Source organism: Pan troglodytes, chromosome 2 (assembly GCF_028858775.2).
Source record: "Pan troglodytes isolate AG18354 chromosome 2, NHGRI_mPanTro3-v2.0_pri, whole genome shotgun sequence".
In the NCBI taxonomy this organism is placed as follows: domain Eukaryota; kingdom Metazoa; phylum Chordata; class Mammalia; order Primates; family Hominidae; genus Pan; species Pan troglodytes.
Window position 1 is genome coordinate 75,547,634 of NC_086015.1, and position 24,383 is coordinate 75,572,016.

The 24,383-nt window shown below is 40.8% G+C and overlaps 1 protein-coding gene across 12 annotated transcripts in view; it reads right to left on the reverse strand.

Annotated features, from left to right (window-relative positions):
- Positions 1-24,383, reverse strand: part of FOXP1 (forkhead box P1) — a 629,627-nt gene that overhangs the window by 599,424 nt on the left and 5,820 nt on the right. Inside the window, exons 2-3 of one of the 12 annotated variants that reach the window (XM_063806002.1) lie at positions 19,698-19,737; positions 18,950-19,032 (exon numbers count right to left, since the gene is read on the reverse strand). The exons of the other annotated variants lie outside the window; for them this stretch is intronic. The gene's annotated coding sequence lies outside the window, so the exon portion shown is untranslated. The remainder of the gene's footprint in view (positions 1-18,949; positions 19,033-19,697; positions 19,738-24,383) is intronic. 12 annotated transcript variants of the gene reach the window in all.

Sequence of the window (24,383 nt, forward strand, 5' to 3'; positions counted from 1 at the left end):
AGTACTTATTTGTATTCAACATTAGTCTCAAAACAGAAACTTTGTAGTTTGGTTATCTACGTATATATAAAATTATTTATAAATGTTGGTAGTTAGCTACAGTTTCTATTCAAGTGATATATATTGCAGTTTGGATGCAATTATAAAATATATGGTCACTATAATCACTTCCAAGTATGGTACATATTTGCTCCATGGGTTTCTGAATCTAGTAAAACCAGTTTTTACCACAATATGTTCTCCACCAAAATTCAAATTTAGGCTGGATACAGCGGCTCACACCTATAATCCCAACCTTTTGGGAGTCTCAGACAGGAAGATTACTTGAGACCAAGAGTTCAAAATCAACCTGGGTAACATAGCAAGACCCTGTCTCCACAAAAAGTTTAAAAAAAGAAATTAGGCAGGCATGGTGGTGCACACTTGTGGTCCCAGCTACTCGGAAATCTGAGGCAAGAGGATAGCTTGAGACCACGAGTCAAGGCTGCAGTGAGCTATGACCATAACACTACATTCCAGCCTGGGTGACAGAGGGGGACTCTGTCTCTTTAAAAATTTTTTTTAAAAATTAAAAATTCAAATGTGTTTAATCACCACAAAATCAAATAACTTTATGTTCAATGTTAAACTTTTTAATGGAATTCATAATTATTTCAAATAATGTTAGATGCTTTACCTTCAACAGAATGAAATTCTGTTGACTTAATTTGTTGTTTGATTCCGTGTACTGGATGGAAAAAATCAAACTATTATTGGTATTACCTTAACTGAGTTTCTATTTGAAACATCCAATGGTATTAATGTGAAGCTGGCACCATTTATTGTCTATAAAGAAGTTCTGTAAACAGTGCAATACATTAAAAGTTATCAATCCTCTTTTTGAATGTGTTTTAAAAATGTTAGAATCCAACGTAAGTGAAATTAATTTAGAAAAAGTCATTCAATCTAAATGAAAAGTCATGCTTCACAGGATAAAATGTAAACACATTTTCTTTCACTTTGTGTGGACACAGTCTCCTGAAAATATGTACTAATTTTGAAACAGATGCAGTACCTTCTTTAGCAAATGGGTCCCCTGATTTGTATATGCTTGGTGATTTCATTATGTCCCCAAGAGTAGATAGTAAATGTCAAAAATATTTTATAGAAGTTAATGTTTATGGTCAACTTCCTTGAAAAATAGGGGGAAATTATGTAATATTTCAGTAAACAAGCTCAGTTATTTTTAAGCTCATAGCTGCCAAAATGGTTTCTTACAACGTATATATTTTTTAAACTTTACCAAATGATAAAAATAAATATTTGTAAGTTTACAGTATTCAAAAATGACAAAACCATAAAACCTACTTTATTAAGAACACTCAGACTGCTTCTTTACACTCTGCAGCGGGACTTCTCAGCCTTTTTTTCAGATAAATTTTATGAAAACTAACCTAAAGTTTCCTATCCGTCCCAACCCTACTGACCAAATTGAATTACTGGTCCCTAGCCACTTACACCAGAGCACACATTCCCTGAAACAGAGGTGTTCATAATGGTGTGCACAGAAAGGGTTAGGAGAAAAGGGATTGCTGGTCATCTTTCACAGAGCACCATATAAGCATCTCACACACTACAAGAGAAGACCATGCAGAAATAGAAACTGCACATAGTCTCCTTGTAATAATACTTTAGCATAAAATGAAAAATCTGAGACAATGCTAACCCAAGAGTCACTGTCCCAGATAAACTGACATAAATAGTCACTTCTTTATATAATTATCTCATTTACTGCCCATGGCACCCCCATTAGATGGTTCTATTATAATCCACATTTTCATGTAAGAAAATGTTGCCTTTAGATGTTTACAGTGGGTGGAACGTAACACCAGGGTCCATGCATATAATCAACACTTAATATTGGTTCCAAGTGAAACAGAAAAAAGTGCATGGAAATAAGCTCTATATTAAAATTTAGCATATACTACAGCTTTTAAAATCCATTATAGAGAAGTATTATTTAATAATTCTAGAACTGCGATTTTTTAATAATCAAATCAAACTCTTACCTCATACCATACACTGAAATACAATTAAGATAGAGTTAAATACTAAAAAAGGAAAAAGAAAAAAAGAGGAGGAAGAGAAAGAAGAGGAGGAGGAAGAGAAGGAAGAAAAGGAAAAAAAATTAAACAATTGTAAGAAAATAAATGGGATGGGTAGAAAAATCTGTCTTACAGAATGTTATAAGGCATAAATGAAAGGAAGGAAAACATAAAAATTGGGGTAATTTGCCCCAAACACACTATATATGTAATATGTATTAAAGTCTATAACGTAAAAAGACTTCTAATAAATCAAACATCACATATAAAAACCCTGTATATAATACAAATAGGTAAATCACAAAAGCACTGCAAATGGCCAGAAACCAAAGGGTGTGAAAAGGACAATTTCATTAGTTACTAAAGAAAGCACATTTCCAGAATTCTACACCATCTTTCACCTTGAAAACTGTCAAAAATAAAAAGCTCACGCCTGTAATCCCAGCACTTTGGGAGGCCGACGTGAGCAGATCACGAGGTCAGGAGATCGAGACCATCCTGGCTAACATGGTGAAACTCTGTCTCTACTAAAAACACAAAAAATTAGCCGGGCGTGGTGGCAGGCGCCTGTAGTTCCAGCTACTCGGGAGGCTGAGGCAGGAGAATCGCTTGAACTCGGGAGGTGGAGGTTGCAGTGAGCTGAGATTGTGCCACTGCACTCCAGGCTGGGCGATAGAGCAAGACTCCGTCTCAAAAAAAAAAAAATCTGGAAAGGTTAGTTTACTCAATGTTGGCCAAACTGCAATGAAGTGGAAACTGCCATAGTCTTTTTTTTTTTTAAGGTTTTATTGTAACTCTTCTTACTAGCATTCCCCAAACCATAACAAATAGGTGACATAGTCAAGAGAATATCAATGTTCACCACCCTTTGACCTAGTAAATTCACTTACAAAATTTATCCTAAGAAAATCATCAGAGATGCAAATAAATGTATGTACTACAATGTTCACTGCAATATTATTTACTTCAGCAAAAGACTGGAAACAATGTAAACATCCAACAGAAAGAGAAAGATTAAAATCATGGTCCACTATAGATTGACTGGAAGTGCAGCAATCTTTAAAAATCATGCTTACAGAGAATATTCAATGACTAAAAAAAAAGTGTTCATGATATAATGTTAAGTGAAAATGAGCAGGAAACAAAACTGTTTAAGATCACTTGTAGGAGTTTGTTCATAAAAACATTTTTTAATTAGATTGAAATACACAAAAATTTCAATAGCTGTTTTCTTATGGCAGAGAGACATACTGGGAATTTTACAGCATCATAATTCTAAAAGTTGGGTATATCATACAGGTATCTTTCTGAACTGGGAAATGACTAGCTTGCTACACGGATGAGAGAAGAAAAATATTGAAATGAGTAAGATATATGTTTGGATGAAAATGATTAAATGTTGGCATTATCTCCGTATTATCTTCCACAGCTCAAATGGTCAATTTATATCTTTCTCTGAAAAAAAATCCTGCTTATTTAAAAAAAGTAAAAAAAAAAAAAAAATCCATTGTGTACCCCAGTTATGGCACACAGCACAAAATACTGACCACCCTGAGAAAATGTCCTTCAAAACTCCTTCACCTCATGGTGGTCAACCCAAGCCAAGAACTACGAAAAAGAAAAGGTGCCCTTCTGTGTGTCTGCTTCTGCAGTGAGACACAAGAGGAAGGCAGCTCCGAGGCCTGGCAGTCACATTCAACTGTCTGTCCCACCTTCACTGAAGAGTGAGGTGAGGTAATAGAAAGACTGCCAGTCCTGCCTCCGACTTTCTGCTCTTCAAGTACTTTATTCAAACGATGAAAGGGAAGAATGACCAAGATGCTGCATTCTACCTTACATGCCACATTAGGAGAGAATGGCTTTGCCCATGCTTCCCCACCCACAGGGCCTCCCTGCAAACTTGTATTTTTTATTTTTGTTTGTTTATTTATTCTTTGAAACTGAGTCTGACTCTGTTGCCCAGGCTGGAGTACAGTGGTGTGGTCTCAGCTCACTGCAACCTCTGCCTCCCAGATTCACGTGATTCTCCTGCCTCCGCCTCCTAAGTAGCTGGGATTATAGGCATGAGCCACCACATCTGGCTGATTTTTGTATTTTTAGTAGAGACGGGGTTTCACTATGTCGGCCGGGCTGGTGACCCGCCCGCCTAGGCCTCCCAAAGTGCTGGGATTACAGGCGTGAGCCACCACACCCGGCAAACCTGTATTTCTTTAAGACAGTGTATGCACAGCCTCCTCAGAGAATCTTCCTTCCCTCCCCATGACTGATGTTGGCCTCTCATCATTCTTTTCCATATGTGGGCACTGCCAGCTGAATTGCCAGCCTCCCTTCCTATCTTCCTCCTTCTGAAGGAAACCTTCCTCTGACTCGGACGTGCCCCTTCCCCAACAGGGGCCATTAACCTCAGGGAAAGCTGGCCCTACCCACCCCCAGAGGTGGACCAGACTGGCTGTCGTGACTGGTTAAGCCAATCAAGGAATGACTTCTATCTACTCACAGGAATGAGCAATTCGGGCTAAGATGGCAGAAAGTTTTCTAGGAGGCTGATGAGGAAGGAAGATTCTCGTTCTTTTTCTTGTTTTTGTTTTTTGTTTCTTTGGATTTTTTTTTTTTGAGATGGAGTCTCACTCTGTCGCCATGCTGGAGTGTAGTAGGGTGATCTCAGCTCACTGCAACCTCCGCCTCCGGGATTCAAGCGATTCTCCTGCCTCAGCCTCACAAGTAGCTGGGACCACAGGCATGGGCCACCACGCCCAGCTAATTTTTGTATTTTTAGTAGAGACGGGGTTTCACTATGTTGGCCAGGATGGTCTCCACCTCTTGACCTCGTGATCCGCCCGCCTCGGCCTCCCAAAATGCTGGGAATCATAGGCATGAGCCACCACGCCCAGCCGATTCTCACTTTTTTTTTTTTTTTTGAGGCAGAGTCTCGCTCTTTCGCCCAGGCTGGAGTGCACTGGTGCGATCTTGGCTCACTGCAACCTCTGCCTCCCGGGTTCAAGCAATTCTCCTGCCTCAGCCTCCCAAGTAGCTGGAACTACAGGTGCCTGCCACCACACCCAGCTAAATTTTTTTGTATTTTTAGTAGAGACGGGGTTTCACCGTGTTAGCCAGGATGGTCTCAATCTCCTGACCTTGTGATCCGCCCGCCTTGGCCTCACAAAGTGCCATTCTCACTCTTAAGAGATGGCAACTGGACCAGCCAGCTTCTCTCTTCCTCTGGCTGTTAATGGCAGGCAGAAATTGCTGCAGCCATTTTGCTTCCAGTGCAATGACAGGAATCACTGAGAACTCAATCACCAGATTTGGCTATGCCCCAGGGCTACCCCCACTCTGAACTGCCAGTGAAATGAACTAAGGCATTCGCTTACTATTTAAGCCTGTTTGGTAAGAATTTCTGTAACATGGGAATGAAAACTGATAGAATGGACAACTGCTATTTTTACCAGACAAACATAGTTTCTTATTCTTCTATAAACAGAACCTTCATTTTCTCTTTGGGAATCACCCCTCACCCATTCTCAGTTCCTGCAGTCTAGATAAAAGTGATCTCCCCTCACCCGCTAATCTAACTCCAAGGTAGGCAATAAAGCAAGAATGGCCAACCAGAGCACTGGCTGTAACTGGTTGGAAGGCTGTTACGTTACCTACTGGACCAGGGCTGGGGATGGTGGCTCATACTTGTAATCCCAACACTTTGGGAGGCTGAAGCAGGGACAGATCACTTGAGCCTAGAAGTCTGAGACCAACCTGGGCAAAACTGTGAAATCTCATCTTTATAAAAACTTAAAAAAATTAGCTGGGCATGGTGGCACGTGCCTGTAGTCCCAGCTACTCAGAGGGCTGAGGTGGGAGGATCACTTGAGCCTGGGAGGTCAAGGCTGCAGTGAGCCGTGATTGCATCACTGCATTCCAGCCTGGGTGACAGAAGGAAACCTTGTCTGGGGGCTGCTGGGGGTTGGGGGGGCACCTACTAGGCCAATGACAGACCTACATAAGCGAGCTAGAACTATAGGGAAGGAAAAACTTCTATTCTGCTGGAAATGCTTACATGGCAGAACATAAACCTAGATCTGCTAGTAGCCATCTTCCTACAAAGAGAAATGAGAGAGCTAAGAATGAAGGAGACAATGAGAAAGCAAGGCAAGAGATGGAAAGAGGCAGCCACCCCCTGACAACACTGTTTTAGCACCTGGCTCCATCTGTACCTGAAGCTAATCACCACCGTACTTTTCAGTTATGTGAGTCACTAAATTATCTTCTGTTTCTTCAAGAAGAAAAAATAACGGTGCTCCATAATGTCTTCGCATCATTATTGTCACCACCCCTGTGTAATGTGACTACGATTGACTCCTCCACAGACAGTGAACTCCTGCAATAAAGATTATGTTATCATCCTCACATCTTCCAGGCCTAGAAAGAACCTGGCTCACACAACCAGGTATGGCACTGGAAGCAAGTCATTAAAACCTTCCCAAGCTCAGTTTCCTAATTTCAAAAACAAAAGTAGTGAGGATGTGGAGACACTGGAACCCTTATATACTGCTCATGGGAATATAAAATAGTTCAGCCACTTTGGGAAACTGTTTGGCAGTTCCTCTAAAGGTTAAACATAGAAGGTAGCATATGGCCCAGTCACTCCACTTCTAGGTACGTACCAAAGAAAACTGAAAACATACGAAAACACAAAAATATGTATATAAATGTTCAGAGTAGTCTTAACCAAAACAGCCAAAAGTGGAAATAAGCCAAGTGTCCACCAACAGATGAATGGATAAACAAAATGTGGTATATCTATACAATGAAATATTATTCAGCCATAAAAAGAATGAAGTACTGATTCGTGTTACAACATAGGTAATCCTTGAAAATATCCTGACTGAAAGCAGACAGACACAAAAGGCCACAGAGAGTTTCATTCCATTCATATGAAACATCCAGAATAGGCAAACCTATAGAAACAGAAAGTCGATTAGTGGTTGCCTGGAGCTGAGGGAGTTGGAAGGAAATGGGGTGGAGAGAGGATGAGTGCTAAAGGTAATCATCAGCTAAAGGGTTTCTTCTGTGGGACATCAAAATGTTCTAAAATTGACTGTGATGATGTTATACAACTATGTGAATATACTAAAAACCACTGTTGAATTGTGTACTTTTTCGTTTGTTTGTCTTCTGAGACAGAGTGTCACTCTGTCACCCAGGCTGGATTGTAGTGGCACGATCTCGGCTCACTGCAACCTCCGACTCCCAGGTTCAAGTGATTCTGGTGCCTCAGCCTCCTGAGTAGCTGGGATTACAGGCATGCACCACCACGCCCGGCTCATTTTGTATTTTTAGTAGAGACGGGGTTTCACCTTGTTGACCAGGCTGGTCTCGAACTCCTGACCTCAGGTGATCTGCCCACCAAAATGCTAGGATTATAGGCGTGAACTACCACACCCAGCGTGAACTGTATACTTAAAATTGGTGAGTTTATGTATATGAATTCTATCTCAATAAAGCTGGCCAAAAAAAAAAGCCAGCTGGACCAGACTATGGCCAAGGTCCCTAGTCACCATGACCCGTTGTGATTATAGTATTTTAGATGAAATAGGAAAAGATCGAACTATGTGACTGAGTAAGCTCTTAACCTCTCTGGAACTCAGTTTTCTCATCTATAAAATGGAGATACAAGTCTCTTCCTTGTAAGGTTGCTGTCAGGATAGAATGAATTACACATATAAAACATTACAACAGCGCTGGCACTCACTAAGCATTTTGAATGCCGTGGTGGTTGCAGAGCTGGCATTTGCTGACTAGTCCCTTATATATGATCCTAGACAGAATCACTGCAAATCAAATTCTATCCCATGAAAATCATCATCGAGCACCAGTATATTTCTTTGCACAATATTTTCATTCACTATTCCACTAACTTAGGAAATCCCAAAGATGCATTCCCACCTTCAGTTTCTTTTTTTCTTTCTCTTAGGGGATATGCAAAGAAAGAAAGAAAATGCAAGTAAGTATAGCAAACAGCAAGTAAACATTTTTCATCTTCTACTTGCAAAGCCAAGGGCTGATTCTAGACCACTACAAAGTACTTCCATATGTCTCCATCCTAGACAAAAAGGAAAAAGGGCCAAGCATGGAGGCCTGATGATAGGAGTTTGGGTTTAAAACCAAGACTCTCCAACCAAGTCTCAGTCTTGGGCTTCTATCCTCCGAGCTGTCAAGAAATGGAGGGATATGAAAGAACTCTACATGAGTCCTCCCAATGGTTGTTTCTGCCTGGACAGGGAGCAATGATAATCACTGTGGGCATAATAAGGGCAACCACAGTAGTGCCTATGATTTATTGAGGGCTCCTTATGTTCTAGGCCTTCTGCCCTGTTCCAAGTAAATTACATACATTAACTTACCTAATCTTCACCACCAGCCTTACGCAGCAGGTGCTATCATACCATTTTGTGGGTAAGAAAACTGAAGCACAGAAATGTTAATAGCTTGTCTAAGGGTCATGTGGCTTGTCAGTGGCCAGGCTGGGGATGTGAACCAGACTCTGGCTCAGTATCTACTGAACTATGTGTTGGGCTGGATTCTTGACTAGGCACAATGAACTACTGCCTTTAACCAACAGAGTCATAAGCGCTAATATTATTGACCTTTTACTGAGGGCTTAGGATATGCCAGACACTGGGCATCATGTGAATTATCCTTACAACAACCCAGACAGGTACCTATTATCAACAACGAAATCATTTTACAGAAGAGCAAACTGAGGCTAAGAAATTGACCCAAGGTCACCCAAATACTAAGTGACCACACTGAGGCTCAGTCCTATTTTGTCTGCTTCAGAGATGATACATGTCAGGAATAGAATAATTTGGTTTTTCTATTAGTGGAACTGGATCTTTCTTGGGTCTTACTCAAATAAGAAGTTGAGCAAAGACTTCTGGGCCCCACAGATACATAGTCTGGACTTCCTGGGCCCATTCCTTTGTCTCTATTTTATTTGGTATTCCCTCCCACTCATGCAATCGCTCCCTGTTCTCATTCCTTCCTTTAAGAGCAATGGGAAGAGAAGCATTGTGCCCCTAGCAAGTGCCTTTCCAGGAAAATACAGAATGTGAGCCTGCTGAGGTTGGAGAGATGAATGAGGAGCCAGGCTGGCCATGCAAGGCAAAGTAGGAGCAAACTGCAGAGGGGTGTGCGTATGTGTATGTGTGTGACTGTGGCCAGGGAGTGGCTGGGGAGGAGCAAGCTGAAGGAAAAGGAACAACATCCTGGCTCAGTGGAGCCCTAGGGGAGAGAGGCAAAAGCTCTGGCTACTCTATGGGGTGCAGTAGGTTGTTTGAGATGCTTTCTTACTAAAAGCAAGACATAGATGGGCATCTTGTACATATGACCCACTTCTGAGTTTAACAAAAAAGGGCACATGGAGAGGCCCCCTAGGATGGCAGACCAAGCTGGGCAAATTTTATTCAACTCAATGCATGTCTAAGGGCTCAGTGCATGCAAAGATCGGCAATTGGCTGAGAACAGAGTCACCTTACCTACCGCAAAGGCAAAGCAACTGTGGGTTCTCTCTAAATCCTTCAGGACAAAGAACCAAAGTAAGTCTTAAGGACAATGCTTTATTTAGATATAACCACCGGGCTGTGAGAATATTTGAACATTTGGAAAACTTTGTATTGTAGCCATGAAAACGTGGTATTCTAGTCTTGGGTCTTCAATATGTAAATTTTTCTACATTTCAGAATATGAGAATATATGTAACACAGTCTCAAACCCAGAGGAGACTTTGTAACTCTATAAACAGGGTGTGAATTCATTTATTAAAGATATTTTCCTTGCACCCAAGGTGGAACGTCAAAGACAATGTGACCAAATGACAACTGCAATCCTGTGCCACTCGACAAGTAAAACCGTGTTTTCAACACTGTCTCAAAAAATGAGGGCTTTCCTCTCTCTCACCTTTCCTAAGGAGCTGGGCAAGGTGGTGCCAAACTGCCGTATGACTTCATCTCTGAAATCCGAATGGCACGTGTGAATACCCACAGTATGCCAGATTATCAGTAAGGTGATAATGCTTGTATATTATACCTGCTTGGCACCATTTGAATGAGGTTCCCTCAGGCCACTTAAGGTTTCACTTCCTGTTACTTGCACCTGCACTAATTTCAGAAGCAAATAAAAAACCCAGCGAAACCGTATTTTAGGACCTTATTCAAAAGCAAACAGACAAAAACCAAAGCAAGTCAACACAAACCCCAAAACACAGCAATAAGGTAATTAACCTGATGTTCCAAAGCTCATGCCACATATACAAGGTAGGCTTCCTTCAGTTTTTTCGTAATCTTTGCAAAGTTCTCATCCGTTATCTGCCTTGGCTATTTAATGTGACTTTTAACCAATAACGATAGAATAGTAATAATCAGAAAAGCTAACATATATAAAGCTCCTGTATTTGCCAGGCACCCTGTGTCACACTCCACATGGATTATCTCATTTAATCCACCGAACAAATTGATGAGGTAAGTTCTTTATTCTGTCCTTTTAAACCCACACAAACATACACACACATTTATGGAAGATCAAGGTAAATCAGAAAGGTTAATAAGCTTTGAGTCACCCAACAAGTGTTAAAAGTCTCTGGTTGGCCGACCTTGAGTCGCTGCCCGTAACTACCACGTTGCAGTGTGACTGACACACATGACCACATTGGATGAGGATTTGGTTACACCCTTGGCCAGTGATGCAGGCTGAGATTAGCAACACTCTTTATCCCTGGAGTTAAATGTCAATTACAGAGTTTTCTTAAAAATTATTTGTAAGTGGGAATTTATATTTCAATGGACGGGCAGACAATCATTTTGGGGAAGTTATTTCCATAACATTTTTGGAGGATGGAAATTGAAAAGAGAAAGAAAAGAAATCAAATCATTACAGGCAGTGGCTCAGGCCTGTAATCTCAGCACTTTGGGAGGCTGAGGTGGGTGGATCACCTGAGGTCAGGAGTTCAAGACCAGCCAGGCCAACATGCTGAAATTCCGTCTCTATTAAAAATACAAAAATTAGCAGGGCGTGGTGGTACACGCCTGTAGTCTCAGAGGCAGCAGAATCTCTTGAACCCGGGAGGCGGAGGTTGCAGGGAGCTGAGATCGCACCACTGCACTCCAGCCTGGGCGACAGAGCGAGACTTTGTCTCAAAGAAAAAAGAAAAATGAAAGAAATTAAATCATCCACTGAGGAGTTAGGGGCTATACAGATACCAATGTCTTCTGTCAATCTGTCCATAGTGGAGTGTTAGGGGTTAAAAAAAGGATGAGAAATGATGGCTTCACGGGCTTCAGACTACCAGACCACATTAACCCACGGGCAGGCCTTCTATAGGGATACCAGGCACACGGCAGCAGGAAGGCAACATTCCTTATTGGTACCTTTGAAACAGTACCTTATTGTTAGGATATTTTATTTTGGTTGTTACCAATTCGTTGTGTAAAACTCGTTGGGTAAGAGAGAGTCTCTGCTAAATACACATATTTGGTGGCAGTGATGGGGGGGGGAGCTAAACAGACTCTTAATAAGAAATTCAAATCAAGAATTACTCAAGACGACACCTGCCTTCTGGCCTAATGGAAAAATCAATCTGTCAGGTCTTAATTAAGTGCTCAGGCTAGAAAGAAAAAGCGGCAGCTTATACTTGGTATAGTACCTAGTATATTTTCGGTAGTCAAAATGTAACTAAAAGCCGTATTTGTTGCAGAAATGGTAACTATGCATAAAGATGGCCCATTTGATCCTGGGCGGCCATCTATTTAGTAAATAAAAGGTTGAAGCAGATGAATCTCATAAGCTTGTTGACAAAGATCTCTATGCATAATGATGTTGGGTTTGGATGTTTAAATGATGTTTGTGTTAGAATGCCCAACTGAGGATGTCCAAAAATAAGGTAGGGGGTAACGCTGGTGATCACGGAGCAATGCTTTCTGCCCCAGAAGTCATTTGGGGTCGATAAAGGAGTAAATGAGAGAAGAGGTGAACAAATGATATATAAATAAATCAACGAGTGAATGAGTCAATAAATGAACACAGATCCATGTGTTACTTCCACAATGGCCAAGGAAACAACCAATTCTCCACTCTATTGTGTATAATCTCCCAAAAGCGCACAGGTAAATGAACATCCACATCTCTCACTGACCACCATGACAGCAGTTAAAGATTCTGCCTGAGCCGCTCCTCATGCACTCAGCACAGATGTGGCTGAATGTGCGTCTCACGGGGGTTATGATCACGGTAGGGAGTGACAGTTGGCAAATGTGAGGTCCCTCTTCCCAACCTGCAAAGCAGCACAGCCAGTTTATTCTCCAACTGCCCTGACAGAGGTGGGGAAATAGAGACATTGAAAACGGTGAGTGGATTACAAGTTAATAACTGGTTTGCAAATGGTGAGCTGTCCTGAGCCACGTTCCCGTTCCCCAAGGAACTCAACACCAGACACCTTGCCAGGGAAAAATAATACAGACAGACTAAGTAAACACATTCAAATCCCAAACCTGACTATAAAACCCTTGTGTAGTCTAACGTTTGACCCAACTAAAGTATCATTTCCAGTCCCTGTAGTGTGAAAATTAAGGTTGTTGTGAAAAGGCAATCCAACGGGCAATCTGGAAAATAGATAGGAATGCTCTGACGTTCAAAACCTATGACTGGGAGGGAAAGAAGCCCAACAGGGGATCACGCATTTTTCCTTCCTTCAACTTATTTTTCCTTCCTTTCCTTATTATGTACCAGACCCATGGGTGGGGAAGTCAATGCTGTTCTCTGGAAAAAAAGCACTGTGCCCTCCACTGATTCTGAAAGAGCACCCTCCTGAAGGCGCTGGGCTGACACCAGTGCCCACCTGCTCTGCTCATCTTCAGCTTCAAAAGGCCACAGGGACATGAGAAGTGTCTCCTTGAGCCTGGGCCCTGGGTGCTCCTAATAATCTCATCACACCCCGTCCCCTGAAACACACACACACCCATCTTCTCCCTGGGCTCTCAGAATCAGTCTCTCCCTCACCTCACAAAGCACTCCCTCCCAACATTCACAGCCCCCTCAAAACTGCTGCATACCATTGTGTCAGGAGGAGCTATTGTGCTGGAATGAAGAGGATAGGAAAAAAGAGGCTGATGGCCCAAACAATGTGGGCAAAGTGGGAACAAAGCAAAAAAGCACGGGAGATAAGATTTTTAAACTTCCCCATTTCCATCATCAAACATCTAAAGAAAAATGAGAAAGTGGACGGTCAATACATTGTTTCCACAAAACACAACTTCAGGTAACAGAAACAATTCTCATTATTAATAAACAGCCAAGAATCAAGTGTTTACCATGAGCCAACACTGTTAGGGGCTTTGCACACATTTGCTCATTTACGTCTCCCATCAATCCTAACATCAGGTTCCATCACTGCCACCGAGATAAACCGAAACGCAGAGACTCCGTCATTTGCTCAGGATGCCAAAGCTACTAAGTGGCAGATAATCAGTGCATATTAAAGGAGAGAATTCAAGCTACTTAGTCTAAGGTGAAATATTCCAGAATGATCTAATTATCTTAAGATTCTAAAATGTGGTACTACCAAAAAATCCACTCTTGGCTTCAAACCAGTTGGACTTAAACCCTTAGGGAAGCTCATGTTAGCTTTATTAGTGAGGGAGCCCCAACTGTCCAATGCAGTGGTACCGCACGTCCATAAAATGACTTTTGCATTCTGTAAGCCTTGGGTCAACCACATCTCTACTTGATGGGGCCCGATTAGGTTGCAATTCCTGAAAGCAGTGAAACAAATAGTGCACTTTCAGAAAGAATCTCCTTATTTAACAACTAACACTTTGGGATAAAAGGAAGAAAAGAGTGGATGTTCTTTCCTGAGGCTGCCTTCAGGTTGTAGGCCCTGCAGGCCTCTTCCAGAATGAAGCAGGTCACAATGAAGGGCAGGTGACAATGAAGAAGGGCAGGGAAGGTGACTGAGATGGAAGATACAGTCAAAATGGTAAAATCCTGGGAGAAGGGCTATAGAAGAAAAGAAAGAAAATGAAATAAAGAAAGGAAAGGAGGGAGGAAGGGAGGAAGGGAGGAAGCAAGGAAGGAAGGAAGGAAAGGAGGGAAGGGGAGGGGAGGGGAAGAGAAGGGGAGGAGAGGGGAGGGGAAATAAAAAAAAGAAAGAAAAGGAAGGGAAGGGGAGGGAAGGAAAGAAACTGGAGCAGGATCCGCCTCCCTCATGGGACCTTGCAGAAGGCCTGCAGAGAATACCCAGTCCTGGAAATGGCTAAGATGTTGTACTCAATGCATATCCAGGAGAAGGTATGTGCTTCCTGAGGAATTTGAACCCAATTTGATTCAGCAATACAGTACACTTAGATGGATGAGTGCAAGCTGTACAGGAGGGCCTCAGGCTGCTATGCCTGTCCCAACCTGGTCCTCCTGTTCTACAGAGGAAGAACCCTTGGTGCAGAGAAACAAAGCCCTTCAAGACAGTTTCTGAATCTCAGGCAGAGCTGGTTTCATGCACATGTGACCTGTGCAGTCCCACAGGGCCCCACATACAGAAAAGCCCCAAGCTCAGAAGAGTCCCACCCTTGGTTTAATGCTCTGCCATCACCTTCTTGAAATACTTACTACTTTTTAAATAGGGACCCCACATTTTAATTTTTCAATGGGCCAGCAGATTATACAGCTGGTCTTCTGCTTTTTGTTTGTTCCCTGAATTTTTTTTCTTTTTTTTTTTTCTGAGACAGTCTCACTCTGTCACCCAGGCTGGAGTGAAGTGGCGTGATCTCAGCTCACTGCAACCTCTGCCTCCCCGGTTCAAGCAATTCTCCTGCCTCAGCCTCCCAAGTAGCTGGGATTACAGGCATGAGCCACCACGCCTGGCTAATTTTTGTATTTTTAGTAGAGACGAGTTTTCACCATGTTGGCCAGGCTGATCTTGAACTCCTGACCTCAGGTGATCCACCCGCCTTGGCCTGCCAAAGTGCTAGGATTACAGGCGTGAGCCACTGTGCCCAGCCTGTTCTCTGAATTTTCAAACGCCTCATAAGACTTGGATTTTTATACTACATTTTTAGAGACAACTTGTTTCATGGGCTATTTACACTCTATGAGACCTGGTTGTCCTAGATTCTCAAAAATTTTTATTTAATGCAGAGAACAGCATTTTTTTCACTTCATCCCTAATACATGCTCCAAGCTGCAAACCAAAATGTGTTAAGTATGACTGTCAGAGCTCAAGAAAAAGCAAGACACAGATGTCACTAATGGGCAGAATGGGGGTATGAAGGGACAGGATACATTTTCAACCTCAAGGAGCTGAGAGTCTGAACTACTTATGAAAGAGCAGTTCCGTTTACCAAATATGCACATGTGTACACAAGTGCATGCAGACGTACAGCACACACATCCACAGAAAACACTTGCAACTCCACAGGCCCATTACGGCCTTATTCCCATCTCATGTAATGTAAATTACAAATGCAGAGACTATTTGGTCCTTATAGTGCTGCCCTCAAAGAAAGAAGGAAAACCAAATATAAATGCATACAATGGAAGAAGAGCAAGTACTTATTAAGAATCATATAGAAGACAGTTGTATTATACTGGAAAATACTCTGCTACAGAGTGAAAGAGCAGCATGTAACAAAACAGTATAAGGAACATCATCTATATATTTTATATTTTTAAATATGAGTAGTATATTCATATATATATATACACACATACACATAGAGAGAGAGAAAGACACATATGTGCCAACGTAGGTATCTACATTCACAAGTGTATGTAAATATAGTTATGGATATCATTACGATCCTAATGGCTATGTGACTCAGTGAAAATCAGTCTCCACTTTCTTTTTTTTTTTTTTTGAGACGGAGTCTCGCTCTGTCGCCCAGGCTGGAGCCTCGCTCTGTCGCCCAGGCTGGAGTCCAGTGGCGCGATCTCAGCTCACTGCAAGCTCTGCCTCCTGGGTTCAGGCCATTCTCCTGCCTCAGCCTCCCGAGTAGCTGGGACTACAGGCGCCAGCCACCACGCCCGGCTAATTTTTTAGAGACAGGGTTTCACTGTATTAGCCAGGATAGGATGGTCTGGATCTCCTGACCTCATGATCCGCCCGCCTCGGCCTCAGTCTCCACTTTCAACCCCATTCTCTTCATAGACAAAGGCGTGGCTCAGCTCTGACTGTACCTTAGGTCTTCTGGAGCTCTGACAAGTCCCTACCTGAGGGGTCAGGGCACTCCCAGTAATACTGGGACTCCAAGTTTCAAAAGCAAAGTGGCCCCCACTGCCTCATTATGACAGGAAGCTTTAGTGCTCACTTGGCCTGGGTAAAGAAACACTTTGTTTCTTGTTTTCTACTTTTTTTTTTTTTTTTTTTAAAGATATGGGTATGGATAATGGTCGTAGATATCTTACAATCTAGGATTATTTTTAAAACTTTTTTCTGAGTTATTCATTGTAAGACTCTCCCCAATCCAAGGCTGAAGGATACTTGGACACAACACAATGCCAGTTCAAGTTCAAGGGAAGTGTTCCATCCTCTTTCAGCCTCCACTCAGCTCCCTGACACACGGTGCATGGTCCAGCTCCCTGGGATTTTCCCATTCGGAAAGGGAAGCCGTTTGTCGAGCCAGCCTCTGTGACCACCCATGATCTGAATTACCCACAGGTGTTCGAAAATACAGAGGGATCCAGCATAATTAAGAGCATTAAGCAATCATCTCAGCCCAAGGAGGCAGTTGAAGAAAAGAACAGAGTTTGGGCAACACTTGGGGAAATAAATTCCACAGCCTTTCACCAAGTTGAAATCTTGGCTTTGGACACACATAAAAATGAGCCTGGCCCAATCTTAGCTCTCAGTGGACATCTGCCAGATCACAAGATTTGACCCAATTGGCCTGCCTTACCATAGAGAAGGCCACTGCTGGAGCAGCAGATGGTACTGCTGGTAAGAGCCAACGTGGACGGACAGGGCTGTGGCAGGGAAATGGCAGAGCACAGCTGGCCCCAGCCTGGGTAGGAGGCTTTGCTTTGAAGAGAATTATTTGTGATGCATTTTTTTAAAATAACATCGATCTGATTTCCTTCTCTCGTAGACTTCAATCACTTTTCATGTCCTACAGAACATTGCTAATTATTCTTTTATTTTCTCTCTTGTCACTAGGTACTGTCATACAGTAGTAAAACAAGTGCTAAACTCTATCCACAGAGAAATGTCTGTTACAGAGAATTGTGTTAGAAACGCTTTGTTGACAAGGAAGGTAGAATCAGTGTTTTCCCTTAAGGTTTTAGTAACCCAGGAAAAGATGCTAAGTTACAAGTATTACTTCTCTTTAAGTAAACCATTACTAAGTATGATCTTATTTGATATGAAAAACTCAATTAAAAAAAATTAAAACTGCTGTCTAATGGGTGATACCGACTTTAATAGCCCCTGGTTAATGCAGACTAGTCATTTAAAAAGAGCACTATCCAAACATTGCCCCTTTGTTATCATTTTCCCCATTCTTCAGGGAAACACTATCTACCTTTATACTCATTTTGTTTAACATCTCTAGTCATTTATGCTATTTACTGAGTATCTGATATTCTTAATAAAATGTCAGTACAAATAAGCAAGTTGTCTGGGAGGAAAAAAAATTAAGTTTTTCCAATCTTCCCTGGCTGGTCAAGGTAAACATTTCTAGATGGCCCGAGTCAGTTAGCCAGGCTGACAAAAATGCCTTTTCTCTTTCCTCTTAAATTACAAAAGATGATCATTTTACTCAGCAATGAGCCTGACTAAATTGAAACTCTGTACATCAGAATTAAATATGTTCTATCTACTCAAAATGAACAGTGTATTATTTATCACTAATACTTAATGACAAAAAAACTGATAACTTTCCCCAGTTATACCACTGATTTCATCTAGTCTCGCATCATCGATTCTTTTGGTCATTAGCATAATCACAGAGCATCAACTCTGGCTTATGCAGCAAGTTTGATAACAGAGATGAAAGTAGACACACACTATTTTAAAAACATGTTCCGATTTTCATCTAAGTATATCTTTATTTATATGGCTTTCTTACCATAAAGATGCCAGTCCTTTAAAATATGCAGAAATCACTTTCTACACTGAAGAACAAGGTGCTATATCATAACAAGGATACAGAAGTATAAAGCGCCTGTTAATTAAACATGGCTTTTTAACTCGCTACCCTGCATATGTAACTGCTAAGTTCTAAGCCAAGTCTTTAAATAAGAAAGAGAAAATGGCTAGGCTCCTTCAAATGAATGCTTTGCCTGCTTTTTCCCTTAATGTAAGAGATCAGCCACTTGATAGATTATTTTTTAATCAAATTCCCTGGTAAATGGTTGAGGTTTTAAAGTTTTTTCCCCCAAAACACAGACAAATGAACAAATTATGAAGTTCCAGTCAGGACTGATGGTTTCTTATGAATCTGAAATTTTCAATGTACAGAGTGCTACTGGGTTTTAGGCTCAAATTTAAAGAACTTGTCTTGAATTAATATCCAGTATTTCAAAAGGTTCACATGGAAAAATCAATAAGCTATAGCTACATGTATCCACATGGATGAATTTTACTAACTGTTGTTTATTTTAAAAAAAAGCAAGTTACTAAAAAACATATATAGTAGGATGCTATCAGAACAAACCTTGAACATGCAAAACAAAATCCTGTATTTTGAGGAATCCTGTACATGCATACATATTAAAAATATAAAGAACTACACAAGATGAAAACCACCCAGCTGCGAACAGTGGTAAAGTAACCTCTAGGAAAGAAGGACAGAGGTAAGATGAGGATGGGCTATTCCAGGAGCCTCTCCTACCTGAACCAGCAGCGTCTTCTTTCTTAAGCCGGGCTACAGGTACATGGGTGCTCACTGATTTATTCTTTGTTCCTTTTTTGTGCCTTACATATTTCACAATGAAAATGGAAACATATAAGCATACAGTTTTAAAATAAATAGCTTTGTAAATATCAGCCTGATTTCTTTTCTTAAAAAGGTAAGTTGAGTTGTTCTCAACTCACAGAACAAAGTGCTTGAGACCAAGGCATCACACTCTATTCAATAATTCGGACACTGGTTACAAATACTGAAAAACCCAGCAACCCAATATAAAATCTATTCATTTTCAAAAGTTCTTAGGATTACCTTATACTTAAAGAATTCTTTAACCTCAGGAGTCTGCTGCAGGAAAGTCACTTCTAACAAAGAGATACTCTGTATTTAGTAAATGTGACTGTCCTGCTTCTTAAGCAAAACAAAAGCAAACACAGAAATGAGATTTCTCTCTAAGTATCTTTCTGAGTTGACATAAATACACACACAAGGAAAAATATGCAAGAAGCATATGTTGTGTGTGATTTCAGGACAAAGAGGTATCAGAAAAGGTGAACTTTCGCCAGGTGGAGAGTCCCTCTGTCCCCACCCCCACCCCATCCTCATCCCAGAATACTTAAACCTTTTGCTGCAGTTGCCATAAGGACAGCCAGACAAAAGGGAGAAGCACCCCCAGTCAGCAGCAAGGAGGATAACTTGCTTCTACAAGTATAAGAATTTGTTGTAAGCTTACCAAAGTTACGGCTGCGCGTTTACTGTCAACATGCATCACACTGCAACAAAAGCCATTATTTAGAAAATAAGATGAACACATTTAAGCAGCTGAACCCTTCTTAAACCCAGAGAAGGCATGCAAAACAACAGCAGGTCTGCAACAACATGCCTGATGGAGCCCATAAAAGAAAACTGGGGACTGAACGATTTTCTATTCTAATAGACCACTTTCTCCAAAATTCTTTAAAGTTGCTTATGGACATAGATGTTATCTGAAGATGCCCCACCCCTCCTTCCCAAGGCTCAATCAACTAGCTTCTTTCCAAATAATTAAATGAGGCAAACTTTCTATTAGAAAATATCTACCATACATCACTAAAAAAAGGTCTGTCATTGATTCCCTAATGAAATATCAGTTAATTACTTAACCTTTCTTAATGAAATGATTAACATTTCAACAAACAAGGCGGAATGACTTCCCATCAAGCTGTAGATTACCAGTGACAGTGGTAACTATGTGTCCTCTACCATTGCGCCGTCTATTCTTTCAATCAGCTCCATGTTTCATTTTTTTTAGAAATTCTTTATGCAGTGGTAGAGACACTCTACTTTTAAAATTTGGCCCATGAGAGTTTTTTTTAAGTGCCTCAGGGTCAGAACAGAAATTTTAAAAGTTTTTATTAGACGAATACCCCCAATGCTACCTAAACCTACAGAAAAGCAAACTGTGAAGTTCTAAACGTAAAAACAATTGCCAACTTTTTGGCAGCTATTAAAATAAAGCCACACCTAAAGCCAAAATGGAAATTAAAAATTAGGTGTGGGCATTTTGGACACATTATTACCGGGTAACTTCAAAAGCCACATTATTAATACAGATGAAAAAATGTCTCAACAACTTTTATTTAAATAACTCTTTTGATCTTAGTGGTTAGATCTTTAGTTGAAGCCCTGAATATTTAAATAAGCCTCTTTAGCATTTTATCTTCCTTTATTTCATAATCTCGTAGGATGCCTTCTTCTTAGGATTCTGGTTTCTTTATTTGTGTGGCATCGTTGGCTAGGCTATTTCCATCAATATTCGTGCATGCCCCATCACATACGATAGAGAATTTCCCAAGATGCTTGGGAAAATCAAAATACTTCTGCCAGCAGGGTTAATCTAAAGAGCAAACAGTTACAATTTTAAAATTAAGATGGAATACTCAGAGAAAAAAATTCTAGAGAGCCATCTGACACTAATTGGTAGCTACAGCATGGCAACACCCATTGGGAAACATGGGTGCAGGCAAGACAAAATTCAAAAGGAAATTATCTGATATTGACATTTGGTGAAAACCACCGATGTTCCAGGTTGTTCCTATCACGTTATTGAACTGTGAGGCTCTTGTTCTGCCTCTGTTTCTCTAAGTCTCCAAGGTTTCTTTTTGTGCCCTCCTGAAAAAGGAGCTCCGTTTTCTTCTCTTAGGTTTCACAATGGCCAACCAATTCAATTAAACTCTTAAGAAGGGTTGCAGGCTTTCCTCCAACTCTGATAATTGACGGGTCCAGTTTTCCCACTTTGGTGGGCATCAGAACCATGTGGGATGCGATTTAAAAACACAGATGCTGGCCCCACCCCAGATACGGCACATCCAGGAGTCGTGCAACTGTGTCTGTGTTGGGAACAACAGCTCTGCTGTGATTCCAATACTCGTGCTTGGTTAAAAACCACCGTTTTTCATTCGTAATAAAAATCCAAATACATTAAAAACAACACAGGATGGGCCTCAAGGTAAAATCAAAGAAATCATCAGTAAAATCCAAGTGAAGACAGAGATTTCAGTTCCACAAATCTGAAAGAATAAATCACTTGATTCACAGGTCTCTAGCATGCATCAGAATTATCAAGGGAAGTTTGTTATAAATGTACGTTACCATGTCAATCAGCAAAAATTCTGACTCAAGGATCTGTATTTTAATAACCTACACACACACACACACACACACACACACACACAGATACAGAGGTAGGTGAGCGAGGACCTCACTTTGAACCAGGCTGAATTAGGACCAACGGCAACCTCCCTTCACTTCAGACATGAGCATTCACTTCCATCTCTGTGCTCACCCCCAGGAGGGGAAGCCACCAGTGCCGCTGGTCATCAGGAGGTAGGCACCAGGGCAAAAGAAACTCAAGCAAAACTCACATCACACCCTCCCCCAACAAAAGCCGCGGTCACTGTCCTGAGAGCACCAAGAATATCTTTTAAAAATGTGAATAATAACAAAGCCCTGTATCATTGGATCCCTAAGCTCAAAGAACATATGTTAAAATATTACCCCTAATTCAAAAGCAGGGAACCTGGAGCAGAGAAAGTCACATTATGACTCAATTGCACAGCTGGGAGGGAGAAAGGACACCTCGGAAATTCAGTTTGATGCTAGAAATATTCTTCAGTGTCCTAGTAAACAAAGTGAATCACAAAATTAGCTAAAATCAGAGCATCTGGTAAAATGTGGATGTCCACCTGACTTACAAGTAATAAATAAATATATGCCCAAACATAAAACTCAGAGAAAATGTTTGTCCTAAGCAAATCTATTCTATTGAACATAAACAAGGCCCAATAATTCCACATTCAGATCCATTTTTCCCTCAGTAAATTGTCCTATAACATGCTAGCCTCTGATATCTTCAAACTGTTGAAATCAAACAGAATGACATGGGCTTTCTATTCAATGATCCCATTTCAGCTATTTATCTGAATTAGCAGCAGTTTGAGGAAATACACTCATCACAACATGATTCTGAGTATAGAGAAGTAAATAGTAAACAGAACACTGGAACACAACTGTGTATGTATTCATATTCCTTTTTTAAAAAAAAAACTATTTTATTAAAAATACGATTTGGAAGGAAAGTGCAATTAGCTTTGCACAGGCACTGCTGAGATGTTCCCGAACACAGCAGACATATGTAAATATTTCGTGATATCAGTTCCATTTGAGTAGACCTGTCAAGATATTTACAGGGCTTGACAGTACTTCTGTCTTTAATTAAATTTTTGCCCAGATACTTTAATATAATTTAAATAGATTATTAGTTGTCAGAATCGAATATAAATTTTGTTTACGATTTAGTTACTTTAAGTACTCAGACTGAAGGAACTAATTTAACCCTACAACTGAGCAGCTTTAAGCATCAAGGCCAAACCACTAGAAAGCTCCCACTGCCCTTTGCACTCTACCAATAACCTTAAATTATTACAACTGAATTGTAAATTTCATGGCACTAAACTGAGCCCCCTCCCCTCCTTTTTAAATAAAACAGCTTGGGGAGGGTCATTAGGAAACACCCATTTACACCTGTTCAGGTACTAGGTAGGTTCTCCCTTTTAGGCACTCGTTCTCACAGCAGCTGGCTAGATAGGAAACATTTTTTTCTCACTCTAAGTCCCATAAAATAACTACCGAACAAACACCTGTTGTGTACAAGGCAGGGCATGTATTAAAGACTCGCATCAGGGCATTGCAAAAAGAAAAACAAGCCTTGCAGAGACATCCACAAGCCAATCTGGTCAATAGATTTCACGACTGGGTAAAACAACAGTGCGTGCGAAGAACACAGCTTCTGGCACAACCTTCTTGTGAATGGGAGCTGACTTCTAAACAAGGCTTGAAGAATGCCTTAGCACAAACTGACTGTAATTAATAAGAATAATTTATTAAAGAAACAAAGAACACTGTCTAATTGTCTTTCCTGACTGCCATGCACTTTCCCCCACTGTACTTCCTCTTTGCAGAATACCAGCCTCGTAGCCCTAACTGTAAGAACATTATCTATGGGATGCAAAACCAAAACACTTCTAGAAATCAAATATTCCTTACAACATTTATTTTTAGGTTAGCGACACAAGCCAAATCTGCTTAATTTCCATTAAGCACATGGTCACATGCTCATTGAAATAAACTACAAACGTCCCAGGAAAAAAAAATAAAGGAAAAAAACTATCATGCAGAAGATATCCCAAATTTCGCCAGGTTTGCCCCTGTTTCAGGAACTTGCCTCATCTCAAGGCCTGCTGGCATTCCAGCTTTTGGAGCCTTTATCCTTAATTCATCCAAGTACCGGAGAAGAGAAATATGTTGAAAAATCAGTTTAAGATGGTTCCTTGGATAGCATATGTATAGCAAAGTGGCCTGCAGAGTAGAGTAACAAATGACAAGAAAGATCATTAAAAAAATGCATGGGCCCAAGTGCAAACCTACTTGGCTTGCTGGCTTGTCTCACAAACTCAATGTTTGATCACCTGGTGGTACTAACTACCATCAACTTAAAAAAAAAAAAATCCCCTGCAAATAGTAAAAGTATACATTGGCTCAGGTATAAAGTTCACCTGTCTATTCAGCAGATGCCTTTCTTGAGGTTATTTTCTTTAGAAAACAAACCCCCACCTGCTTGAGAGCTTTATATACTCTAGATTCAAAAAAACACATTTAAAAAGAAAAAAGGAAGGCCAATATTGCTGGTATAGCAAAAATGGCATTTACTATGACTGAAATCTATAAAAGAAGTGTGACATCTGACAGGATAAGGAAGAAAGGAAAAGCCCTTAGCAAAAAGAAAAAAAAAAAATTAAAAACAAAAATACCACCTGTGTAAATCTAGCCATGCTCTGGAAACCCTTTCTCGGTCGTGGAGAAACAGCTCATGCTGAATGCC